The sequence below is a fragment of the Crocuta crocuta genome, unplaced genomic scaffold, assembly GCF_008692635.1.
Source record: "Crocuta crocuta isolate KB4526 unplaced genomic scaffold, BGI_CrCroc_1.0 scaffold279, whole genome shotgun sequence".
NCBI classification, from domain to species: Eukaryota; Metazoa; Chordata; class Mammalia; order Carnivora; family Hyaenidae; genus Crocuta; species Crocuta crocuta.
The window spans coordinates 1,538,928-1,564,501 of NW_027551570.1; positions in this window are offsets into that span (position 1 = coordinate 1,538,928).

The window sequence follows — 25,574 nt, forward strand, 5'->3', positions numbered from 1 at the left end:
ACTAGCCCTATTTTACAGGTGAACCAAATGGAGCATAAAATGGGTAAGTTATAATACTGTATTGTCTTGTCTTCTAATTGCCTGTATCCCCACTAGTATATGATTCCTCAAGGCAGAACTTATGTTCTCTCTTCTCACTTTTATCTGCAGTGTCTAATCAGGGGCTGAAATATAGTAGGTAGGCAATACATATTTTTTTGAATAAACAAAATTACGTGAAATAATAATTCACATTATACTTTATTATAGTTCTCATTTTGGTTGACACAGCAGTAGCTTTCGACGCTGTTGATGGCTGCCCACTCCATAAGGCACTGTCTCCACTTCACTTCCAGAACACTTGCTTCCCTGATTGCTTCTCAATATCCTTTGCTGGTTTTTCTCCCTTGTTTAAAACCCTGGAAAACCCCAGGGCTGTGTCCTTGGTCATCTTCTCTCTTCAATTTACACTAAAGACATCGGTGATTCCATCTAGTCTCATAGCTCTATACATCAACAACATGCCGGGGGCTCTCATTTTTAGATAGAGTCTTGAACTGCCCAAGCTTAACTCTGTGTATCCCCCACAAACCTGTCAACACTGTTGGCCAGCTTAACCCAAAACCCCTGTACTCACCCCATGATTTCTCTCTCATTCCATACCCAACACCTTTAGAAAATCTATTGGCTCTAATTTTAAAATAGATTTAAAACAGCAATCAAAAATCTATCATCAGTTCCTCAGCTCCCATTCTAGGTTGAGCTATCATGACTTCTCTTCCAAATAACTGCAATGGCTTCCAACCGTTCTGCCTGCTCTTTCCTTGAGACCCTGTACACTATTCTTACTACATCAGCCAGACTGTTGCTGTTACGCCTGTGCTCCAAACACTTTATAATCCTAACTTACACAAATAACCATAAAAAACACACACACACACATCTCTAAAATAATTAGGGGAAATGTGAATGCTTATTGGATATTTGGTAACACAAAGATCTTTATTTTCAGGTATAATAATGGCTTTATAATTATATTTAAGTCAATGATCTTTTCTTTTAAAGATATCACTAAATAGTTAGAAGCCAGATGATATGATACCTTGATTCTGCTTTAAAATAACCAAGAACTGAAGGACTGAACAGGGATACAGATGAAATAAGAATGGCCTTATATCAATAATTATTTTAAGTGGATGATGAGGCTCAATTGTACCATCTCTCTACTTTTATATGTGCTTGAAAATTTCTATAATACAGAGAAAAGAAAAATAATTCTCTAATGAATCTCCTTTTCACTCATGGTGAAAGCAAAAATCCCTTCCTGATTGCCCACTCCCTCCTCTCCCCACCATTTTTCTCACGGACTTCATTTCCTCCTGTTCTTTAAATTGCTCTTTCTACTCCAGCCTCTCTGCTGTTCATCAAACATATCAGGCACACTTCCACCTTAGGACCTGTGCTCTAGATATTTTATTTGTATCTTCCTATCTCTTTCAACTCCTTTGAGTTTTTGATCAAATATTAATATCTCAATGAGATCTGTCTTGACTACTCTAATAATGCAATTTGTCCCCTACTCCCACCAAAGAGCCAATCCTCCTTACATGCTTCTCCTTCTTTCTCCATACCATTTGTAACTTTTTAATAGTCTATGCTATTTATTTATTATGTTTACTATTTGTTGAATACCTCCCTCCACTAAGATGGAAATTCTCAAAACCAGTGGTCTTTGTAAGTTTTTTTTAAATTTTTTAAAATTTATTTCTGAGAGAGAGAGAGAGAGCATGAGCAGGGGAGGGTCAAAGAGAGAGGGAGATACAGAATCTGAAACAGGCTCCAGGCTCTGAGCTACTTGTCAGCACAGAGCCTGACGCGGGACTCAAACCCAAGAACCATGAGATCATGACCTGAGCCAAAGTTGGGCACTTAACCAACTGAGCCACGCCTGTGCCCCTGTAAGTTTTTGTTCTCAAAAATAGAAAATGGCAGGAATTCAATAAATACTTGTTAACTGAATGAATCAGTAGGCTGAAACTGGCAAATCATAGATTCAAACCAGAGTGGGCTGTTTCCAAAGCCAATGTTGTCAAATGCTATTTCATGTATTATCACTTGTTAAAATGTCTCAAGTTACTGGCCAGTAAATCTCTACAAAATTCTTTATCATTGACTAACTACTAACCGGTATAGAATATAGCATTTCCATATTTCAACATAAAGCCAATTGTAAAGTTTTCTGCAATGCAGTATATAAGTGCTGTGCCTCTTCTATCAGTCCCATAGTTAGAATGTCCCCCAAAAGTGGCACAGATGGCCAAACCAGGCTTTTTCTCTTGAAGAGATTGCTGGTATTCCTGGCAATAGAATTTCAATGAATACCAACCACTCTACCTAATGTTCTTGGCTCTAAGCAGGAATTCATTGATTTTCCTTCTTAAAACTTCTCTGGAGGAGTTTGGAATTTAATGTGTGAGCAATCTTTTCCATCTAGGCATCACAGCACTCTTCATTTAAAGGCATTTGACAATCAGGTAAGTGGAGTCTGGCCACTTGCTCAAATCTGTCTATATTTCAAACTTGACATGGTAAACATGAAACTCATCATCTCTCCATAATTCAAATCACCTACTCATCCCCCTCTGACTTTTCATTTCTGAGAATGGCATCACTAATCTTATAACCAACGACTGCTTCAAAGACTCAAGTCACTTTTCATTTTGCTTCTCCTCATCAACTCATCAACTGTCACACCCACTGAAATCAACTCCAGCAAAGCTTCTTGCATGTATTTTCTTCCTGTCATTTTTTTTTCTTACTTCTATCCAAGTTAACTGCTGCCTATCATTTAGACATTTGGCAATACTCTCCTGCCTGAACTCCCAACACTACATCTCTATTCTATAGACTCAGCCAAATCATTCATACTAAAGTCAGACTGTGGCTATGCTACTCTCTTGTTCATAACACTTAAGGGTAATGGTCCTTATCCTTTAGGAAGTGGCTCAGAAAAATATGTAAATCATTTAAATTAACATTTTATTCCTTTTCTGAGATCTGGAGCCCATCCATTGGTTTAACTGTCAGTGAACTACTTGTAAGGATTCTTGTTAGAAAGACCTATTTATGCTCACTAAGTTGCAAAGTGGCACATCCTTGAATTCAAGATGTTATATAGTATACCGCCACTAGATACTACCGGCTGGGTTGATCAACTATGATTGCAAGATAAATCACTCTAAAGTGCAGTAACTTAGAATTAAGCAATTCTTTTGCTCACTTACATACCTGAGAGTCAGGTGGGATAGCTTCGCTTTGGGTTGGGGTTTGGTTGGCTTTGGATACACGCTGAACATTGGGTCAAGACCTGTTCTATGTGTCACTCATACTTTTTGAAAAACAAAACAAAACAGAAACTATCCTTAGGGCTTTATCTCTTATGTCAGTTTTATGGTATAAGGCAAGCCAAACTGTGTGAGCACATCTAAACTTGAGTCACATCTGATCACATTCCATTTGGCAAAGAAAATTCCGTAACTGAATCCCAACCCCAAGATCCCGTCAGAAAAATGCTCTGACGTAAGAAAGGAGGGGAGGTAAACTTTACTTCAATGTATCACAACAGCCTTATATATTTACAACTCCCCTTAATGTTTGATGACTGCTGGTAATGAACGTGATTTTAACTATGATGATGACTACTGTGAATCAATAATTATGGTCAGTCCTTATAAAATAAAAAATAATAATGATAATAAAAACTATCATTTTAAGGTGATTTCAGCATGCATCCAAATATGTTATTTGTATATATCACATTCTTCAAAGTGACAAGATACTTTTCCTCAGATAAGTCCCATATTTCTCGTATGTTTTCTTTATTGTTTTATTTGCTTAGTATGTTTTTTCTACTTTTATTACTTTCATAACTTATCCACATTCTATGATCTATTTCAAATGTCACCTTTTCTTTGAAGTCTGTTCTAACTAATGAGATCTACCCACATTGAAACTTCACAGCACTTTAAAAAAAAAAAAAAGTAAATCATGACATTCCAATTCTGTCCCATCTCAGCCAATTAATGTTCCTATTCTCACTCTAAGAATGAAGCTCACTGAGGACAGTATACCTGTCATGTTCCTTGTTTCTCCCACTAGACCTTAGCAATGATCTACCCTGGGCATTACCTACTGAAGCTACTTACAGGCAGGATGCTTCCAGGAGTCTCAAGCCCCTTTCCACAACACCCTCACTGATTTCTGTGTGACTTTGAAAAAGTCACATAACCTCTCAGTGCCTCATTTGCTCCAGCTGTAAAAATCAGAAGAATCATGCTTATCGTCAGGCTGTCTAATGATTCAGAGGCATTGTTAAGGATTAATGAGATAGAATAAAGCTCTCCAAGTCCTCTAAAGAAAGGTGTGATAGAGGAACAAATGAGTTATTATTATCTATTAGTAGCACCTTGCATAAAACTCTCCCCAACCCTGAAAATAAATTAGATAATTTTTGCAGAACAATTAACTCTTTCGGTCCATTAGGCAATGCATTAGCACATTAAATTTAATAATAAGATCTTACATATTCCATTTGCAAAGTGCTTTCATAAATACATTATCTAATTTCACCTTCACAAAAATTTTATGGAATGAGCAGAGCAAGTGTTACCATTTGAAATCCACATGTGAGGAAACTGAGGCTCAGGAATATTAAGTGGCTGTTGTAAGTTTGAACAATTAGTAAATGATAAAGGTAAAGTTTGAAATCATGGTTTTGACTATAAAGTCAGATCCACTTCCACTTTCTCACACAAGAGTAAATATAACTATTAATACAGTGTGTAAAAGTGTGCTTCATTATCAGTAATACCAGAAATAAAAATAGAAAGAATGTACAAACATTAACTTTTTTTCAAAGTTCAACTTTGAAAAGGTGGGATGAATGGATTCAAATAATGTTAGTGGGAAGTTAAAACAGTATAACCAACTTCAAAATCCACTAATTTGCTTAGCAGGTATTTATTGCCTTGCTGATATGGTAGGCATGCCGAGGATAATAGGGCTCCTGCCTCTGAGATAGTCAATATGCAATGAACAAGCAAGTGACTTCAGAGAGTGAAAAGCTAAGTAATGAAAATCAAAGGTTGTTGGTATAGAGAACTATGGAGATAAGCATTTTAGACACACTAGTTAGGGAGAATCCCTGAAGAGGTCAGATTTGAGCTGCACTCTGAACAATGAGGGGTTTGCCATGAGAAGATAAAGGAGAAGAACGTTAAAGGACATAGGGATGCAACAGCCCAAGAACAGCACAGAATATGGCCTCGTAAAGAGTCAGTGTGAGAGTTCAGGCTGGGAAAAACTAAAACCCAGTTATTTCTTAAGGGAAAAAATAGTATATAATTCTACTGATCTAAACTTTCACTGACACAGAATAAAGAATAACAAAGCCCCAAAAGCCTTTTGTATCTTCCTTGCTCATACAATGTACAATGTATAAAAATGTGAAAATTAGTAATTCCCAATATCAATAAAATTATTATTAAAGGGTCCAAATGAACTGTTGAAAACTGCTTTTATAAGTTATATATTTGTAAAAATAAACAACATGGTTCAGACTCTCCCACAAAAGAACATTAGTACCAGGAACTGTAATGTCTTTGACAAAAGAGATACATTTCTATTTTCTATTCCAGCGGCTATGATATTATCACCAAAAAAAAAGAAGAAAAAGAAAATTCTCACTGGAAGAAAAAAAGAATATATGTATTTTTTTCTTATTTAAAAAGATTAATATATATTAGCTATTTAATTTTTTCTATTTCCTCACTTTAATTATAGAATTAGACCTACATTTATACAGAGGAGAGCTAAATAATATTTACTCAATATTCTGTCTAAATTGTTTAACAGATTCAACACAAACCCTATCAAAATCCTATCTGCCTTTTTTAAAAGCCAATTCTAATTTTTATGGAAATTCATAGCCCTAGAATAGTTCCAGCAATCTCTTTAAAATCTTTTTTTTAACATTTATTTATTTTTGAGAGAGAGAGTGCATGCATGAACAGGGGAGGGACAGAGAGAGAGGGAGAACAAAGAATCTGAGGCAGGCTCCAGGCTCTCAGCTGTCAGCTCAGAGCCCAACACGGGGCTCAAACCATGAGATCCTGACCTGAGCAGAATTCAGACACTTCACTGACTGAGCCTCCCAGTGTCCCAGTTTTAACAATCTTAAAAAAAAGAATAATTTGGAGGACTTACATTACCTGATTTTGAGACTATAGTAATGAAAACAATGTGTTATTTGGCATAAACTAATACATCAAGGAAAAAAACAGGAGTCCATAAATAGATGGTTTTCAACCAAGGTGTAAAGTTAATTCAACAAAGAAACATAGGTCTTTTTCCAAATATTGCTATATCAACTGAATATTTAACATGTGAAAAAAAGACCCTTGATCTCTAACTCATTTCATATATAAAAATTAATTGAGATGGATCATAGATCTAAGTATAAAAACCAAAATTATAATGAACAAAACACAGGAAATTATCCCTGCAAACTTGGGGTAAAATAACATTTTCTGACCTGACATAAAATGAACCAAGTAGAGAAAATAAAAATGGACTAGCTGGCCTTTGGCAAAATGATATATTTACACTATCAGAAAATACTATTATTAAAATAAGCTGCAAATTGAAAGAAAAATATTAGCAAAACATATCAACAAAAGCCAAGAAACAGACTCTTAATTATAGAAAACAAACTGATGGTTACCTGAGGGGAGGAAAGTGGAGGATGGGTTAAATAGGAGGTGAGGATTCAGGAGGGCACTTATTGTGATAAGTACAGGGTGTTGTATGGATATATACATTGTATTGTATAATACAGTGGTGAATCACTGTATTATCTACCTGACACTAACATTACATTGTATGTTATCTCACTAGAATTTAAATAATTAAGAAAAAAAGCATATGAGAGGGAAGCCTGGGTGGCTCAGTTGGCTAAGCGTCCAACTTCAGCTCAGGTCATGATTTCATGGTTCGTGAATTTGAGCTCTGCATCACTCAGAACCTGGGGCCTGCTTCGGATTCTGTGTCTCCCTCTCTCTGCACCTCCCTGTTTGCACTCTGTCTCTCTCTCAAAAATAAACATCAAAAACATTTTTTAATGAAATAAAAAATAAAAGAAAAAAGCATATGAGAATTTTAAAAGAAAGAAGAAAAAAGAATGGAATAAGGATATGTAACAAATTCCTTCAAATCATTAATAAGGAAACAACTCAGTGGATAATTGGTAAAAGACTTGGACACTTCACAATAAAAGATATATAATAAATATCCAAAAAGATAAAAATTAAAACCACAATTGAATAATCATTACATACATAATGATGGGGCTAAAATTTTAAAATTACCTAATGTTAGCAAGCAAATGAAATTCTCATACCATTCTGGGGTTGCACCTTTTGCGATCTGTTTGGGAGTGTCATGTAAAATATTTATCCAAGGAAAACAAATATGTTTCTTCACACAGAAGTACATGACAATATTCATAGAAAGCTTTTTTGGGCAATAGCTCCAATGAAAAACAACCCTAATATCTATCAATAGAATAAAGAAACTGTAATATATTCATAGAGGGAGTACTCTTCTGCATGAATAAAAAATTGCTTGCATAAATCTCAGGGATATCACACTAAGCAAAAGAAATGACACACACACACACAAATTTCACGTTATTGGTTCCACTGTATGAAATCATGAATAGGAAAAACTAATCTATGGTGATAGATATCAAAAAGAGTTTAAAGAGGACAACTGGTAAGAGGCCCCATTTAATTTAGTGAGACAGCAATGTTCTGTTTCTAGTTTGGGAAGGTGGTGATAACATGAGTATGTTGAATTGTGCAATCTCAAACAATTATATATCTGTGCATTTTGTTCTGTGCATCTTATAGTAGCATTCTGGTAATTTAATTTTGATTAAAACATACATTACAATTTCTTTCAAATTCTTAAAAAAGAGACACTATATCTTTGGGTTCCTCCATGGGAGAAGACAATTCAGGTAGATGGATAAGGCTGACAGAGTCAAATTTTATAGCCATCTGCTTATAAAAATTGTACCAGAAAGAGTTTGAGATTTGGTTAATTGTTCGAGATTGAGTGTGACTCAAAAATTAAAAGACTTCTGTTTTTTATTTTTGTTTATACAAAAGTGTCCCTAAACACAAGGCAACCAGTGCATATAGTACGCATCAAAAAAAGAAAATAAGCTTTTTTAATGCTATAAGAGGAATTGGATTTACTGGACCAAATAGAGTATGTACCATTGCTTTTGCTGACTCAATACACATTCAAGGGAACTTCAACGGTTATTGTGACCATGCAAAAATTCCATATTATACATTGATTCTGAACCTATATTGAGTATATTGTTTCACTATAATGAAAACCAAACAATTTCAGCAACAAATTCTAGACCACATATGGAGTAAAAAAAGAATTATTCTAAAGAGTGACTTTCTATCCATGTCATGTGTCCCAATTCATCTTCTCTAGATGCACTGAGATGGGAGTTTGTTGACTTTCAACTAACTGATTAATCAACCAATCAGTTGAAATAACAACTTTAATATTTGTGAGTTCCTAGTTCAGGATCATTCTCAGACCAGATTTCCCTACTCTGTATCTAGCTAGAAGTGTGGTGTAGAAATGACGTACATTAGGGTATCTAGTAGCATAGTTCCTGGTAATACCCAGGTTTGAAATCATCATTTGACATACTCCCATTCCTAAAGTGTCTACTGCAAATCTTTACATTCTCTTCAGGTTCCCACCAGACATGGGATCTTCCTCTCCACACTTGTCCCAATCATCTACTCGAAATTCTAATTTTCTCTACAGATTTGTCTCTTAACAGATAAAATAACAACCTTTATGTAGAACAGTGTTTTATAAATGTTAATGCATAATAATTAGCTGGGATCTTGTTCAAATGACAATTCAGATTCAATAGTTCAAGGGTAGAGTTAGAGATTCTGCATTTCTAAGCTCCCAGATGAGACACTTTTTCACTGACTACACTCCGAGTAGAGAGGTTGTTGATTCCCACAGCTACCACCTCTCACCTGCCATAGACTTTCATCTATTCTTATCCTTCATATGCATCCCTCTAGTTCTAGAAGAGTCATCTCAGTTTTGTTGTAACATTTCATATGCCAGTGTCACCAGCCAGGCTGTATATTTTATATCTTGGTAGCTTTATGTCCATAGCATACTAGGGTCTCAAATATTTAAGTAAATCCCAAAATGAAAAGAAATAATGAATAGAAGAATTGATGCAGGATTCTGCCAACATATTAATGAAAAAAAAAAAAAGAATGCTTAAAAGATTCTAGGACAATTACAAACACATTCAATACAGGTACAGACACAGACACTTCTTTTGGGATAGACATATTAAAAAATTGCAGCAAGTTAAACTCAGGCAAACCATGAGAGACTTCTGAATGCCAAGAACAAACTGAGGGCTGAGGGGGGGTGGGGGAGAAGGAAAGGGGGGTGATGGGCATGGAGGAGGGCACTTGTTGGAATGAGCACTGGGTGTTAAATGTAAACCTGACAATAAACTATTAAAAAAAATAAAGTCAACAGTTCTCAGAAGAGTCCTCCCCCTAGCTGATTATAAAATCAACTATTTGGCCTGTATTTTATTTCTTAAACTTGATAAAGAAGCTTTATCACAGAATAGAAGAGACAAGCATGATAGATAACTGTAGTAAAAGACTGAGGGGGAAATAAGTACCTTAGTCTCAAAGCCAGCAAGTCTTTTTCCTCCATTTAGTTGATGCTGGCAGAGTATTGTGTTCATTTTTATTACAGAAAGACATCCATAGTCTTCAAAAATAACCGAATCTGGGAATTTGTTATCTTTCTGCCTTTGATATATTTCATGAAAAAATGATTTCTTTTCTTCAGAGAATAACAGTAATAATAAAAGTAGCTTCTACACAACAACTTTTTCACAAAGATGCTTCTCCCATCTTTGCAGATTGGCTAGAAGAACAATGAAATTCTCTACTTCCCAAACCAAAACATCGTCCCTAGGTCGACATACATTAATTCCAAGAAAATTTTGTAAGCTGCATTTTGTCCTTTTTGAAGAGTTTGTAAATGCTGAATAGTACAATATAAAAATATATTATATATTCTTAGAAAATAATCATTTTTTCTCACATAAATTTGGGATTATGGAATTGTCCTCACGAATATTTGTGGAAATTATAATGGGTCTCATACATAGCACTTTAGAAAATAATGGAAAGCTAAACCTTGAAGGAGCCATGAAGATACTCATAATTAAAACCATCATTGTACTACAGATGTGGAACTGAGGTCCAGAAAGTTTAAGTAACCCATTAGAAGACACCAAAATTTTAAAAAGCTGGTATGAGATCGCTGGAATTTTATATCAACAAATGAACTGAGTGAATCCATTTCCGATCACCCATCTGGTCTTGATTACAGTGCCCCTGTAGCACATTCCTTATGTAATCTGTGAATATAAGCATTCTCTCTCACTTTGTGTTTTTCTCTGGACTTTTGTTTTTTAAGTTATAAATACAAGAGTACAAGCAGGTCTATTCTTACTTGAATGCCTTTTGTTCTTTTTTTTTTTTAAAAAACTCTGATAGACCCATAAGAAAAGGATTGAATTCATGCTCTATTTGAAGCTGGATGTTGGGTCTCACTAACTTTCAATTTCTTTGAAAAGGCTGCAATAGACATCTTTTCAAATTAGTATCTGGGTTTGACATCATTTTCACACCGTATTATCACTTGTTTCTCTTATCCCAATCATTTGAAACTGCACCTGCACAAAATAAATCAAACTCATACAATGTCCTTGGACTGTGAAGGTTATTCTTCTCTGTATGTCCATCTTGGTACCTTTCATAAGAAAAATCCTTGAACCTTTATTAAGGTCCTAGAAGAGGAGTCATTTGAGAGATTGTACTACCCTGTTAAAATTATAGGACACCAAGGGAAAAATCAAAGTGATGCCTCAAGTTTATCTCAGAAGAGTATTTCTTATTGAAATATAATTAACATATGTTATGTTAGTCTCAGGTGTATAATATATTGATTTGACAGCTCTATACTCAATGCTCCCCAAAGTATAGTTAATGTGCAACATTACTACAATATTATTGACTATATTCCCTACACTATACTTTTCATATATGTGACTTATTTACTTTGTAACTGAAAATTTGCACCAATTAATCCCTTTCTCTATTTTACCCATCCCCCAGCAACCTCCCTTCTGGCAATCACCAGTTTGTTCTCTGTATTTAAGAGTCTGTTTATTAATTTCTTCTGTGGTTTAGATCTATGTATAAGTGAAATAAGATGGTATTTGTCTTCCTCTGACTTATTTCATTTTGCATAGTACCCTTTAGTTTCATCCATGTTGTTACAAATGTCAAGATCTCATTCTTTTTTATGACTAATATTTCATCGTGTATGTGTGGCCTCTTCTTTATTCATTCATTTATTGGTGGACATTAAGGTTCCTTCTATATCTTGGCTATTGTAAATAATGTTGCAATAGACATCTTTTCAAATTAGCCTTTTCAATTTCTTTGGTTAAATACCCAGTAGTGCAATTACTGGGTCATATGGCATTTCTATTTGTAATGTTTTGAAGGAAATTCCACAGTTTTCCACAGTGGTTTCCCCAATTTACATTTCTACCAAAAGGGCACAAGCATTCCCTTTTCTCCGTATCTTCAGCAACACTAATTTTTTGTCTTTTGAAACTAGCCATTCTGATTGGTATCAAGTAACACCTCACTGTAGTTTCAATTTGCATTTCCCTGATTATTAGTGATGTTGAGCATCTTTTCACATGTCTGTTACCCATGTGTGTGTCTTCTTTGGAAATTAATATTATTAAAATACCCACATAACCCAAAGCAATCTACAGATTCAGTCAAACCCCTATTGAAATACTAATGGCATTTTTCACAGAGCTAGAACAAATAATTTAAATTTGTTTTTAAATCACAAGTCAGCTCAGGGGTGCTTGGGTGGCTCAGTCAATTGAATATCCGACTCTTGGTTTGGCACAGATGATGATCTTTTGGTTTGTAAGTATGGGCCCCACATCAGGCTCTGTGCTGATGGTGCAAAGCCTGCTTAGGATTCTCTCCCTCTCTCTCTCTGCCCTTCCCCTACTCCTAAACATTCTCTCTCTCTCTCTCTCTCTCTCTTCCCCTCCCCAAAATATATAAATAAATACACTTAACAAAAGAACCCACAAAAGACCTCAATTAGGAGGAAGAAGAATAAAGCTGGAAGTATCACAGTCCCAAATTTTGAGATATACTACAAAGCTATAGTAATCAAAACAGTATGTTACTGGCACAAAAACATACACATAGATCAACATAATGGAAAAGAGGGCCCAGAAATAAACCCACACCTATACGGACAATTAATCTATAATAGAGGAAGCTGAAGTATAAAATGAGGAAAAGTTAGTCTTTTCAATACATGGTGCTAGGAAACCTGGACAGCTACCAGCAAAAATGAAACTGGACCACTTTCTGATATCATACACTGATGTAAACTAGTTATAGATCTAATTGTGAGACCTGCAACCACAAACTCCTAGAAGAAAACAGACAATAATCTCCTGGACATAAGGCTTAGCAACCTATCTATGGATATGACTCCTCAGGCAAGAGAAACAAAAGCAAAATAAATGATTGTGACTCCACCAAAATAAAAAAGCTTTTTCACAACCAAGGAAACCAACAACAAACCCAAAAAGACAACCCAGCAAATCAGAGAAGATATTTGCAAATGATACATTGAATAAGGGGTTAATAGTCAAACTATACAAAGAATTTATACTCCTCAACACCAAAAAATCTGGTAAAGAATGTGTGATGGACCTGAATAGACATTGTTTGCAAAGAAGATATACAGATGGCCATCAAAAAAGTGTTTTTAAATACACATTGATAGAGATCTCAAAGACCTCCTTTTCCAAAATGCATCATGAAATGGTTTCTTGGTTTTAGTTTCTTGGTATTAGTTTCATGCTTTTTAAACTAAGTGATCCATGGTAGTACACCAAAATTATAGTGACATTGAGGAATATTTTAAACTTTTCAGGAAACACAATGACATATGTCAGACACTGTGAATTATTAGCTTGAAGTAGTTCACAGTTTCAACATTAGACCATGCTACATTGCTTCTGATGATGCCATAACTTTGTGAGGCTGAGTTTTCCACAGCTGCTGTGATGAAAACCTAGTGTTGCATGAAACTCAGTGTGGAAGAGAAAATGAGGGTGAGAGTAACCAATCTGATCCCAAAGTTCAAGAAATCACGTGGCACTTAACAGGCACATTAGTAATTGTGGTTATTTAAGAATAGGCTCAGCATCCCTCCTCATCAGGGAAATACAAATCAAAACCACACTGAGATACCACCTCACGCCAGTCAGAGTGGCTAAAATGAGCAAATCAGAGAACTCTAGATGCTGGCGAGGATGTGGAGAAATGGGCACCCTCCTACACTGTTGGTGGGAATGTAAACGGGTACAGCCCCTCTGGAAAACAGTGTGGAGGTTCCTCAAAAAACCAGCAATAGAAGTCCCCTATGATCCAGCAATAGCACTGATAGGAATTTACCCAAGGGATACAGGAGTGCTGATGCATAGGAGCACATGTACCCCAATGTTCACAGCAGCACTCTCCANGAAATATTTTTAAGAATTTTTACATGCTACTAAATTATCAGTTTATACTTATTAAAGTTGTTTTAACCTACTTAATAAATGGAAGTAATGGTGTTTCCTTAGACCTATGAGTGTCATGAGAAAAAGAAAAATTACTGAGTCAATAGCATACCAGGTACCAAAACAGAACTTCAGTACTAATTGCATTTAATAATTTGTCAAATCTGTTGTCTTACAATAATTTTCACAATTTATGAAAGTTGCCTGTCATCCCTATGTACTTTTTAAAAATTAGCTTTACAAAAAATATACCAATTACAAATGTAAAATTCGATGAGCTTTGGCAAATGTATATAATTGTGGATCCACCATCATAATAATGACATGTAATATTTTCATCATCTCATAAGTTATTTTGTGTCTCTTTACAGTTAACCCCTTCCCTGGACTCTGGCAAATCACCACTGCTTGGCTTTCTGCCAGTATACTTTTGCTATTTCTAAAATCATGTAAATAGCATACTATATGGTCTTTCATTTCTAATTTCTAACACTTGGCATAGTGCTTTCGCGATTGATTCAGGTTGTTCTATGTATCAGTAGGGCTCCCCCCCCTTTTATTGCTGTATGCCATTATATAGATATACCACCAATTTTTTATTCAATCACCTGTTGGTTGACAACTGAACTATTTCCAGTTTCTGGCTATGATGAACATATTTGTGTGAATATATTCCTTTATTTCTCTTATATAAATCTCTACACATAGGATTGAGTAAAATGTTATCAGTTTAACTTATTTTTTTTTTATCTCCATTGATTGATTGATTGATTTAAATTCCAACAGAGGTAACATGCAGTGTTACATTGGTTTCTGGATTACAATGCAGTCATTCAACAATTTTATACATTACTCAGTACTCATAAGTGTATTCTCAATCTTCTTCAACTATTTCACCCATTCCTCACCCACCTCCCCTCTGATAACCATCAGTTTGTTCTCTTTAGTTATGAGTCTTTTTCTTGATTTATCTTATTACTTTTTTCATTTGTTTTAATTCTTAAATTCCACATATAAGTGAAATCATATGATATTTATCCTTCTCTAACTGACATACTTCACTTAACATTATACTCTAGATTCATCCATGTTTTTCCAAAGGGCAAGATTGAATTCTTTTTATGGCTTAGTAATAATCCACTGTGTGTGTGTGTGTGTGTGTGTGTGTGTGTGTGTGTGTTTATACATATGCTGCATCATTTCCTTTATCCACTCATCAACTGATGGACACTTGGGTTGCTTCCCTATCTTGGCTATTGCAAATAATGCTACAATAAACATGGGTACACACATATCTTTTTAAATTACTGTTTTTATATTCTTTGGGTATATACCAGTGATGGAATTCATGGATCATATGATAATACTATTTTTAATATTCTGAGGAACCTCTTTACTGTCTTTCAAAAGGTTGGGGTGCCTGGGTGGCTCAGTCAGTTGAGCGTCCAACTTCGGCTCGGGCCATGATCTCATGCTTTGTGGGTTCAAGCCCTGCATTGGGCTCTGTGCTGACAGCTCAGAGCCTGGAGCCTGTCTTCAGATTCTGTGTCTCGCTCTTTCTCTGACCCTCCTCTGCTCACGCTCTCTCTCTCTCTCTCTCAAAAATAAATAAAACTTAAAAAAATTTTTTTTAAAAAAAGGCTACCACTTTGCATTCCCACCAATGGTACACAAAGTTCCTTTTTCTACACATTCTCACCAGCTTTTGGTATTTCTTGTGTTTTTTATTTTAGCTATTCTGAGAGGTATAAGTGATATCTCATTGTGGTTTTGATTTTCATTTCCCTGCTGATTACTGATGTTGAACATCAGTATCTTCATGTATATCTTGGCCACGTGCATGTCTTCTTTGTAGAAATATCTATTCCTGTCTTCTCACTTTTAATTAGATTATTTGTGTTTTGTGTTGAATTGTAAGTTATTTATATATGTTGTGATTGTTTAAGTTTTTTATATATATTATATACTAACCCTTTATCAGATAGGTCATTTGCAAGTATCTTCTCCCTTTCAGTAGATTTTCTTTTAGTTTTGTTAACTGTTTCCTTTGCTGTGCAGGAGCTCTTTGAGTCACAGTAGTTTATTTTTGCTTCTGTTTCCCTTACCTCAGAAGATACATATAGAAAAATGTTACTATGGCTGATGTCAGAAACATTACTGCCTGTGGTCTCCTTTAGGATGTTTATAGTTTTATATTTCACACTTAGGTCCTTAATCCATTTTTAGTTTATTTTTGTGTGTGGCATAAAAAAGTAGTCCAGTTTCATGCATTTGCACATAGCTGTCCAGTTTCCAAACATTATTTGTTGAAAAGACTTTCTTTCTCCAACTGCATATTCTTGTTTCCTTTGTCAAAGATTGACCACATAATCATGAGTTTATTTCTGGGATCTCTATTCTGTTCTATTGATCTACACATCTATGTTGGTGCCAGTATGATACTGTTTGGATTACTGTAGACTTAGATTACGTCTTGGAATCTGGGATTGTGACACCTCCAGTCTTGTCCTTCTGTTTCAAGATTGCTTTCGCTAGTCAAGGTCTTTGGTGACCCTATGTATACATTTCAGGATTATTTCTTACAGTTTTGTGGAAAATACTGTTGGTATTTTGGTAGGGATTGCTTAACATCTGTGGCTTGCTTTGGGTAGTATAGATATTTTAACAATATCTGTTCAATCCTTGAGCGTGAATTACCATTCCAGTGTGTGTGTGTGTGTGTGTGTGATCTGCAATTTATTTCATCCGTGTTTTATAGTTTTCAGAGTACAGGTCTTTCTACCTCTTTAAGTTTATTCCTAGATATTGTGTTTTTGGTGCAGTTGGAAATGGAATTGTTTCCTTAATTCTCTGTTATTTCATTATTAGTGTACACAAATGCAGCTTTTCTATATATTGATTTTGTATCCTGTGACCTTACTGAATTCATTTATCAGTTCTAGTAGTTTTTTGGTGTAGCATTTAGGGTTTCAATATTCAGTATCACATCATATGCAAATAGTGACAGTTGTACTTCTTACCAATTTGGATGTCTTTGATTTGTTTTTCTTGTCTGATTACTGTGGTTAGGACTTCCATAGTTTGTTGAATAAAAGTGGTGAGAGCGGACAACCTTGTCTTGTTCCTGATCTTAAGAGAAAAGCTCTCAGTTTTTCATCACTGAACACATTAATTGAGGAATTTTCCATGGATGGCTTTTTTTTTTCTTTTTAATTTATTTCTAGGAGAGAGAGAGAGACAGCGTGAGCAGGGGAGGGTCAGAGAGAGAGGGAGACACAGACTCTGAAACAGGCTCCAGGCTCTGAGCCGGCAGTCAGCACAGAGCCCGACGCGGGGCTCGAACCCACAAACCGCGAGGTCATGACCTAAGCAAAAGTCGGACGCTTAACCAATTAAGCCACCCAGGCGCCCCGCATGGATGGCTTTTATCACATAAAAGTATGTTTCTCTAAAGTTACATTGTTGCAGGTTTTTCATGATTGGATATTGTACAAGTCAAATGCTTTTACTACATCTATTGAAATGATCATATGGTTTTTATCTTTTCTCTTATTAATGTGATGTATCATGTTGATTCCTGAGTATTAAAACATCCTTGTATCCCAGGAATAAATCCCATCTGATTGTGGTGTGTTGAATGATTTTTATATATATTGCTGAATTTGGTGTACTAATATTTTGTTGAGGATTTTCACACTATGTTTATCAGAGATATTGGCCCATAATTCTCTTTTTCTTGTAGTGTCTTTGTCTTATAAAAATGTCTTTGTCTTATCATGGTAATGATGGCCTTGTAGAATTAAATTGGAAGCTTTCCTTCTTCTTCTATTTTTTGGAATACTTTGAGAAGAACAGGTATTCAATTTCTTTAAATATGTGATATATTTAATCTGTGAAGCCATGTGGTCCTGAATTTATCTCTGTTGGATTTTTTTTTTCAATAATTAAATTTCATTCAATCTGTCAGTTCAAATTTTCTCTTTTTTCATGATTTAGTTTTGGGAGGTTATACATTTCTAGGAATTTATTCATTTCTTCTAGGTTGTCTAATTTATTGGCATATAAGTTTTCATAATAATCTTTTATAGTCTTTTTTATTTCTGTGGTGTTGGTTGTTGTCTCTTCTCTTTCATTTCTGATTATGTTTATTAGAGTCTTCTTTCTACTCGTTTTTTTTTTATTAGTCTGGATAAAGGTTTATTAATTCTGTTGATCTTTTCAAAGAATCAGCTCCTGGTTTCATCTATCTACTCTATTGCCTTTTTAATTTCCATTTTATTTCTGCTCTAATCTTTATTATTTTGTTCTTTCTAATGGTTTTGGGTTTTGTTTGTTCCCTTTTCTAGCTTCTTTAGCAATGAGGTTAGGTTGTTTGCGATTTTTCTTGCTTCTTGAGTAGGCCTGAATTGCTATAAACTTCCCCCTTAGAATAGCTTTTGCTGCATGCCAAAATTTTGATGATTTTTGTTTATATTTTCATTTGTCTCCATGTAATTTTTGATTTCCTTTTTGATTTCTTTGTTGACCAATTCATTGTTTAGTGGCATGTTATTTAACCTCCATGTATTTGGATACCTTTCTCTTTACTTTTTCATGTCTATTACTGGTTTTTGATTTGTGGTTACCATTAGGTTTGTATATAACATCTTATACATATAGTAGTTTCTATATTAAATTGATGGTCACTTAAGTTTGAGCCTATTCTTTACTACTTCCCCCTGCCCATCATGTTTTAGGTATATGGTATCGTATATTATACCCTTTTGAAAACCCCTGATTAAATTTCACAGATGCACTTAATTTTACTTCTCTTGTTTTTCCTACATTTCTTACTCCTACTTAAGGTCTTTCTTTTCTACTCAAAAAGTCACCTTCAATGTTTCTTGTATGGCTGATTTAGTAGTCATAAATTCTTTTAACTTTTGTTTGTCTGGGAAACTCTTCATCTCTCCTTCAATTCTAAATGGTAGCTTTCCTTGATAGAGTATTCTTGGAGGCAGATTTCTTCTCTTTTCTTTTCTTTTCTTTTCTGTGCTTTGAATACATCATGTCACTCTTTTCTGTCCTGTAAAGTTTCTGCTGAAAAAATCAGCTGATAGGTTTACGGGGTTTCCCTTGCATGTAACTGTTTTCTTTTCAGTTGCTTTAAAATTCTCTTTTTATCACTACTTCTTGCCATTTTAATTGCTGTGTGTCTTGATGTGGACTTCCCTGAGTTGATTTTGTTGGAAGAGAAATCTGTGTGTCTTCTGGATCTGTATTTTTTCCTTCCTCAGATTATAGAAGTCTTCAGCTATTATCTCTTCCTGCCTTTCTCTCTCTTCTTCTAGGATCCCTATAATGTGAATATTATTACACTTTATGGTACTGCTGAATTTCCTAAGTATTCTTTATTATTTTTTTCTCTCTCTTGTTCATCTTGATTGCTTCCCATTACTCTGTCCTCCAGGTTGATCTGTTCTTCTACTTTCTTTAGTCTACTATTTCATCTATTGTATTTTTAATTTGTTATTGAGTTCTTCATCTCTGATTGATTCTTTATGTTTTCTATGTCTTTGTTGAGGGTCTCACTGAAGTACTGCACTCTTCTCAAGTGCATTGAGTATCTTTATGGCCAGTACTTTAAATTCTCTATCAAGCATGTTACTTATCTCCATTTCATTTAGCTCTCTTGTTCTAATTGTGTCCTATTCTTTCATTTGGAACATACTCCTGTCTCTTCATTTTCTCTTACTCTCTGTTTCTATGTGTTAGGAAAGTCAGCCAAGCCTCCTGCTCTTGAAAATAGCAGCCGTATGAAGAAGAGGTCCTATAGTGCCCTGCAGTAGAATATCATGCAGTCAACTAGAACCTGGTGCTTTAGGGGTGTATGTTATGCATGTTGTGTGCTTCCTACTGTTGTGGCTGGGTTGCTTTTGCCCTTCAGTCTAGTCATCTCTTTGACTGTTGTGGGCAAGTTTTGGTCTCTATGTTGCTAGTGGTCCAGTCTGGGGCTGCCTTAGGTTTGAGTTAAGTGAGACTAAGTGTTCAGAGATGCAATAACACCAAACTGCAGGGCGCTTCCCCAGTGTTGTTCCCTGAAAAGCTTTTGTTGGTGGGCAGGGTCCACAGTCAGACCAGATGTCTGCCTATGGGCCCCTGCTGGGGCTGCAGCTGGCTGGTATGTGTGGTTATCTTCCCTTCTATCCAGGGCAGAAGTGGTGCTGGCCCTTGTCAGGGCTGTTTAAAGACTGCCAGATTTGTGGCACTGCTTTGGATGGGCTCTGACCAAAGGTATATTGGATGGAGAAAGTCTGCAGGAGAGTGCCATGGAAGGACACACAGCAAGGTCCACACTGGCCTACTGTGGGAGTAGACCTGCAGCCACCCAAAACTCCTGCCAAGGCCCCCTTGGTTGAAGGGGCCAGATCTCCAGATGAGTAGAAGAGCAGTGTAAGCAAGATTTGCATGGGTCTGCTCTGGGCAGAGACCTGGAGCTGGGGTCTGGCTGGAGGGTGTGTTTACAAGAGAATGTGGGGATCGGCTGTGCTGTTAGCAAGTCAGGTGGAGAATGTTAGTACCGAGTAGTTTGCAACAGGTGTGTGTCTAGGCAGAGGGGTGAGGAAGAGGAATGGAATCAGCCAGCTTCTTTGTTTCTGGAGAAGTCTTCTAAAGTCCTCTGCCCCTTGAGCACATGTTCTGAGATTGGTAAACAAATCTCCTTCCCATAGATCTCAGGCATTTTTCAACTGCTGCATCTATGCTGTATCTCAGCAAGGCTGTTTGTTGTGGCATCTCTTTAAGGGCAGGAACTCAGTTTCCCATCACCCTTCTGGCTCTCTGAGAGCCAAGCTGGCTAATTTTTCAAGTTCCATGTGTTAAGCCCTGTTGATTGTAAGAACTTGTGAAAATAGTTCCCTCTAGTTTTTAAAGCCAAATGTGTTGGGGATGCATCTTACCCATGTATGTCTGGTGTGAGGGTCTATTTTTTTTCTCTTTGCACTTGCAGTGTCTCTCCTTGCTATGGACACTCCTGTGGGTTCTTTTATCTCCCAACTGTGTCTCTGCCCTTTCTATCCTCATCCATGTGATCTCTTCTATACATTTATCTTTGGGTAGTCTGTTCTGCCAGTCTTCAAGTAGTTTTCTGGGTTATTTACAATGATGTGGATGTTATCTAGTTGTATCATGAGACAAGGTGAGTTTAGGACCTTACCCTACCGTCTTCTTCTAAAGTCCTATTTACCTATATCTGTTTATAAGCAACTGCTAAATTGTTTTCTAAAATGGTAATTAATTTTTGCTACATAAAAACCAACATCAAATCTCAGTGACTTACATATAAATAAATGTTGCTTTTGTTGAAATACATAAATGTTAGCAGAAGTTTGGCTGATTTCCACATGCTTGACTGGATATATCTCCAGGATTCAGATCACATGTGTCTCTGTTCCACCATGTCTCATTCTTGGGGCTCAAGCTTAGGGGGCAACACTATCTGGGGCATTTTCTTCTCACTGACCAAGGAGCACACAGGGAAAACTAAAACCATGAAAGCACTTTTAAATACTCTGCTCAAACCATGTCTTCACCAAACCAGGTCACCTGGCCAAGGCCAGCACCGATAGGGTGAGGAATATACCCAGTAGAGAGTGGGAGGCGATGCAAAGACACATGCCAAAGGAGTGAATAACTGGAAATGTGATCCAATCTACCACTCCTGTAATGTCCACTTTTCATTGTTTCTGTATTTTCACACCCAGTGGACACAGCCCTGCCCCACTCTGATGTTTTGTCATCTTAGACTTTATGGCACTAACTTGGCTATCTTGGTGTTGAAGAGTCCAAGTTGCCTGACTTTTTACACAGATTTGGAGGAAGTAAAAGGGTGGTTGGACTCTTATCAGAGGCCAGATAGGCCGCAACAAAAGAAAATATATAGGTTGTCTTGGCCTCCAAATAATGCTAAATAATGCTGAAATAAATGCTCCTCAAGCAGGAGGAAGGAAAGAAAAGACGCCATATGTTTGAACATTGTCACTATTTTGTCTTCAACCAGTATCTAATCATTGGCAGAAAATGGAGGATAGATTCTAAGTTTTTCTGCTTATCTGCATAATTCACTTCATTCTTTTGTTGTTAAGCACTTATGTTAATAAAAGGTAAAATGAATTAGCATTTGTATAACACTCATTTATCTTCCTACTAAGCATCCTAATTTTTTTTCAATCTCAACTGCTCTCCACTTCCAGCCTGCCAGGTGAACTCAGTATCTTGAAAGATACTAAGATGTATTTTAAACTCCTCCAAGGAAGCATTCTCTGACATACTAACTATTTACACATACAAACACGGTCAAGTGTGCTCACACACTCCTTTCTCTTCCATCACCCTGTACCCCTGGCAGAAAAGAGTTAGCATTCCTCCTATGTGCAAACTCAGGCTTATATCTATTCTTTTTATCCCACTGTATTCTTGGGATAAAAATAAACTGCAGTGCGATTTACTTACACCTATATCCTCACACTAGGCTGTTTATTTCTTGACATTAGAGGCTGTGCGGCAATCACCTCTATATCATAAATATCTTAAATGGGATAAACACCTCTTTATCAAGTTACAACTTCTCCGAGCTTTACTAGTGACTTCAAAGTATTATTAAGAAGATTAAATAAGGTAATGGACTTAAAATGCCTATCAGGGTTACACAAGGTAGATATGAATATGCTGCATCTATATAGGAAGTTATAGCATACACATGCTTTCGTTATCTAAATGATCCTTGGAACCACTTATTGGTTACATAGGAAAAGAGATGCTATTATGTCTCATTTTTGCAAATAAAGAAACTGAGGCTCAGGAAAGTTGGAGCAGGAGCTAGGCTTCCCTGAGTTAATATGGCTTAAGTACTAAGCAGAGGATACAGGAATCCAACTCAAAATGTTACCTGAATGCCCAACTCAATCTTCCTGCCACAATACATGAAAAAATCGTTTAGAAGTACAGGATCACATCGACGACTTGTTTCTCGTTACTTTTAAAAGAATTGCTTCTTCACCAGCATTGTGTCTTTTTGAAAACCAGCTTTATGAAAATTAATGCTGTTTAATGCTATGTCATTTTCAGTGCAGCACAAAACCAGAGAGAAAGGGGCATGGAACAAAGGCCTTTGTTTTTTTCAGACAGTAGGGAAAGAGGAAAATAGCAGTTGTTCTTTACATCTGCTGGTCATTACATTCTCCTGCTTCCTCAACTCCCTAAATTCCTTTCAACTTCTTCCTGGTAGACTACCACCATGGAAATCTACTAAAACTCTTTCATGAAGCAACTCCAGGGCTGCTCTTCTTCATTAGAGTCCGTCTATGTCAAAGTTCTTCCCGGCAATCCACACTCTGACTAAACAGACAAAAGTGAAAAACAGTAGGCAAATAATTGCTTTTATCTATAATGCAAAAAACAATTATTCCCTTTTGTGTCCAAGTCCAAAGAATCTGCATAGATGGCTTTGTCACAGAAGTCAAGTCAATCCCCTACTGCCAAATGGCATAGCCCACTTCTGAGTTAATGATGCATTTTGGTTTTTAGTACTCTAGTGACTGAAAGAACTGTAATGAATCTCCCTGACTTGAATTTCAGGGCATGGACCTGCTAATCAGTGGCTTAGAAAAGTCACCTTCAAGGTTGTCAAAGTGCTACATTATGCTTTATTTCTCCTGGTGTAGAAAACTGTTCTCTTTTCTTATTCAAGATTATACTGCTTGAGTACTTGGGACTTCATCAAAAGCTAAAGAACATCCCAGCATCATTTTCATGGGGATTATCAGCCAAATCCTATTAGATTCCTGACCAAATTCCCAAGTTTGAAAATGCACATACAGGGAAAGGGTGGAATTGTAAACACTGCAGGGTGTTCTTTCTCAATTGCATTTTTTTTTTCTGGTCTGGTTATTGTCATGGTTTGGCTTGAAAATTTCAAATATAATAGAAAGCAATTGAGGCCAGAGAAATGTCCAGCATGCCAATTACACACATTCACCCTTCTCATTTACATTCCTCATGGGAGGAGTATGTGCTATGATAGAACAGCAGTCCTTGATGTCTTTGGGAGCTCAGGGACTTCTTTTATCTCTTCTTCTTAATTTGCATTAGTATTTAAATTGGACAATGTGCTTTCTGTTTAAGCTGACATACAAGTGTTTCATGAGTCTGTTTGAAGCCTAACAGGCCAGGAAGTGATAGCAACCCAGAAGAGACATAAGTATCTGGTGTGTTCTGATCACCATCATTCTCCTATTTAAAATTCTCCAATGTGTTCTTAACTATGAGGCAGTCCTTTCTTCTGTCACCACTTTTTCTTTCCCCTTTCTTCTCCGCTCAGTGAACTTCTACTCCTCTGAAGCTCGGCTCAAATACCAACTTCCTGGTAAAGTTCTTTCCCATTCCCAGTCTGCGTGGTCATTCTTTTCCTTGATGCTCTTACAGCTCCCTGAATGTACCCGCAACATAGCACTTGACACCTCACGTTGCATTTATTTATATGCATTTTTATTTCAGTAAAGTTGGAATCTTTAAGAGCAAAAAGGTCTCATCGGCGGTTGGCTCCCTTTTTTAGTACAGTACATGGGCTAGCGCAGGCACACAAATATTTCCTATAGAAGTGAGTGAGTGTTCTGGCAGGGAAGAATGATCAGAGTCCTGATGGACAGACTCTGGCTACGTTGGAACCACTCTTGAATTATTTTTCCCTCCTCTACTAAGAGAGAAGAATTATTTTTAGGATCTCTAACACATCTTTAAAAAGTCATAGGGAACGTCCAGTCTTAACTGATTTACTAGCCAAAGCAGATTGGACCCGTGCAGGTCACAGCTTCCAAGAGATTTTTTAATAGTTGGTTAAATGCAAAAGAAGCACACAGGCCCCAAGGCTCTTTGCAGGCAGATATATTTTTAGAAAGCCAATCCTCTTCTGAGGGGATGGCAAAGCTTAAATTATAAAACTCAAAGAATTTGTCTGCCTTTTAGTAGTGCTATTATAGCAGACAGACCTCAGGGGTGTATGGATTTATTCTAAAGGTTAGCTTAGTTGCTTACCACGATTTAACTGATTGTAACTGCAGTATATTTTATTGTGACCACAGTCCAATAGTGAAGTCTCTGCAGCCCAGCAGCAGCCCCCCGCCCCCCCCCCTCATTTTTCCTNAGGAGTCTGATGAAAAAGCAATGACATGGCCCACGGGCACAAGATACAAACAAGCAATTCAGAGGGGAAAAAAATGGACTGAACATGACCGACAAACTGAAGAGATCTATCCCCTCTTATAAATATTCAAAACTGAAAACAATGATAACATGCTATTTTCCCCATCAAAAATGCAATTATTTAAAGAATAAAGGCTGTAAATGGATCCCTACCTTATACTACATATACTATGAGAATGAATTTGAAGGAGATGACAAGAGCCTTAGATGTTCATGTCACCTTTGGCTCCATGGGGCGACTTCCCAGAATCTAGCCCAGACAAGTAACCAAAGGTGAGCACACTTATACGTAAGCATGTTTGTTTAATGTTATTGTAATAAGAAAAATTTACAAATATGCTTCATGCTCACCATGAAAAATTTCCCTAAATGATAGCTTAAACAGTTTTATCAAAATAACCACAAGAATCTGTAAAAGAGAAAAACCAAAATACAATCAGCTTATGAGCAATATACACAATAGGTTTTCATACATTTACATCTTGCAAATGTATTTTGGCCAAACAACATTGGAAGAGAACTTGCCCTT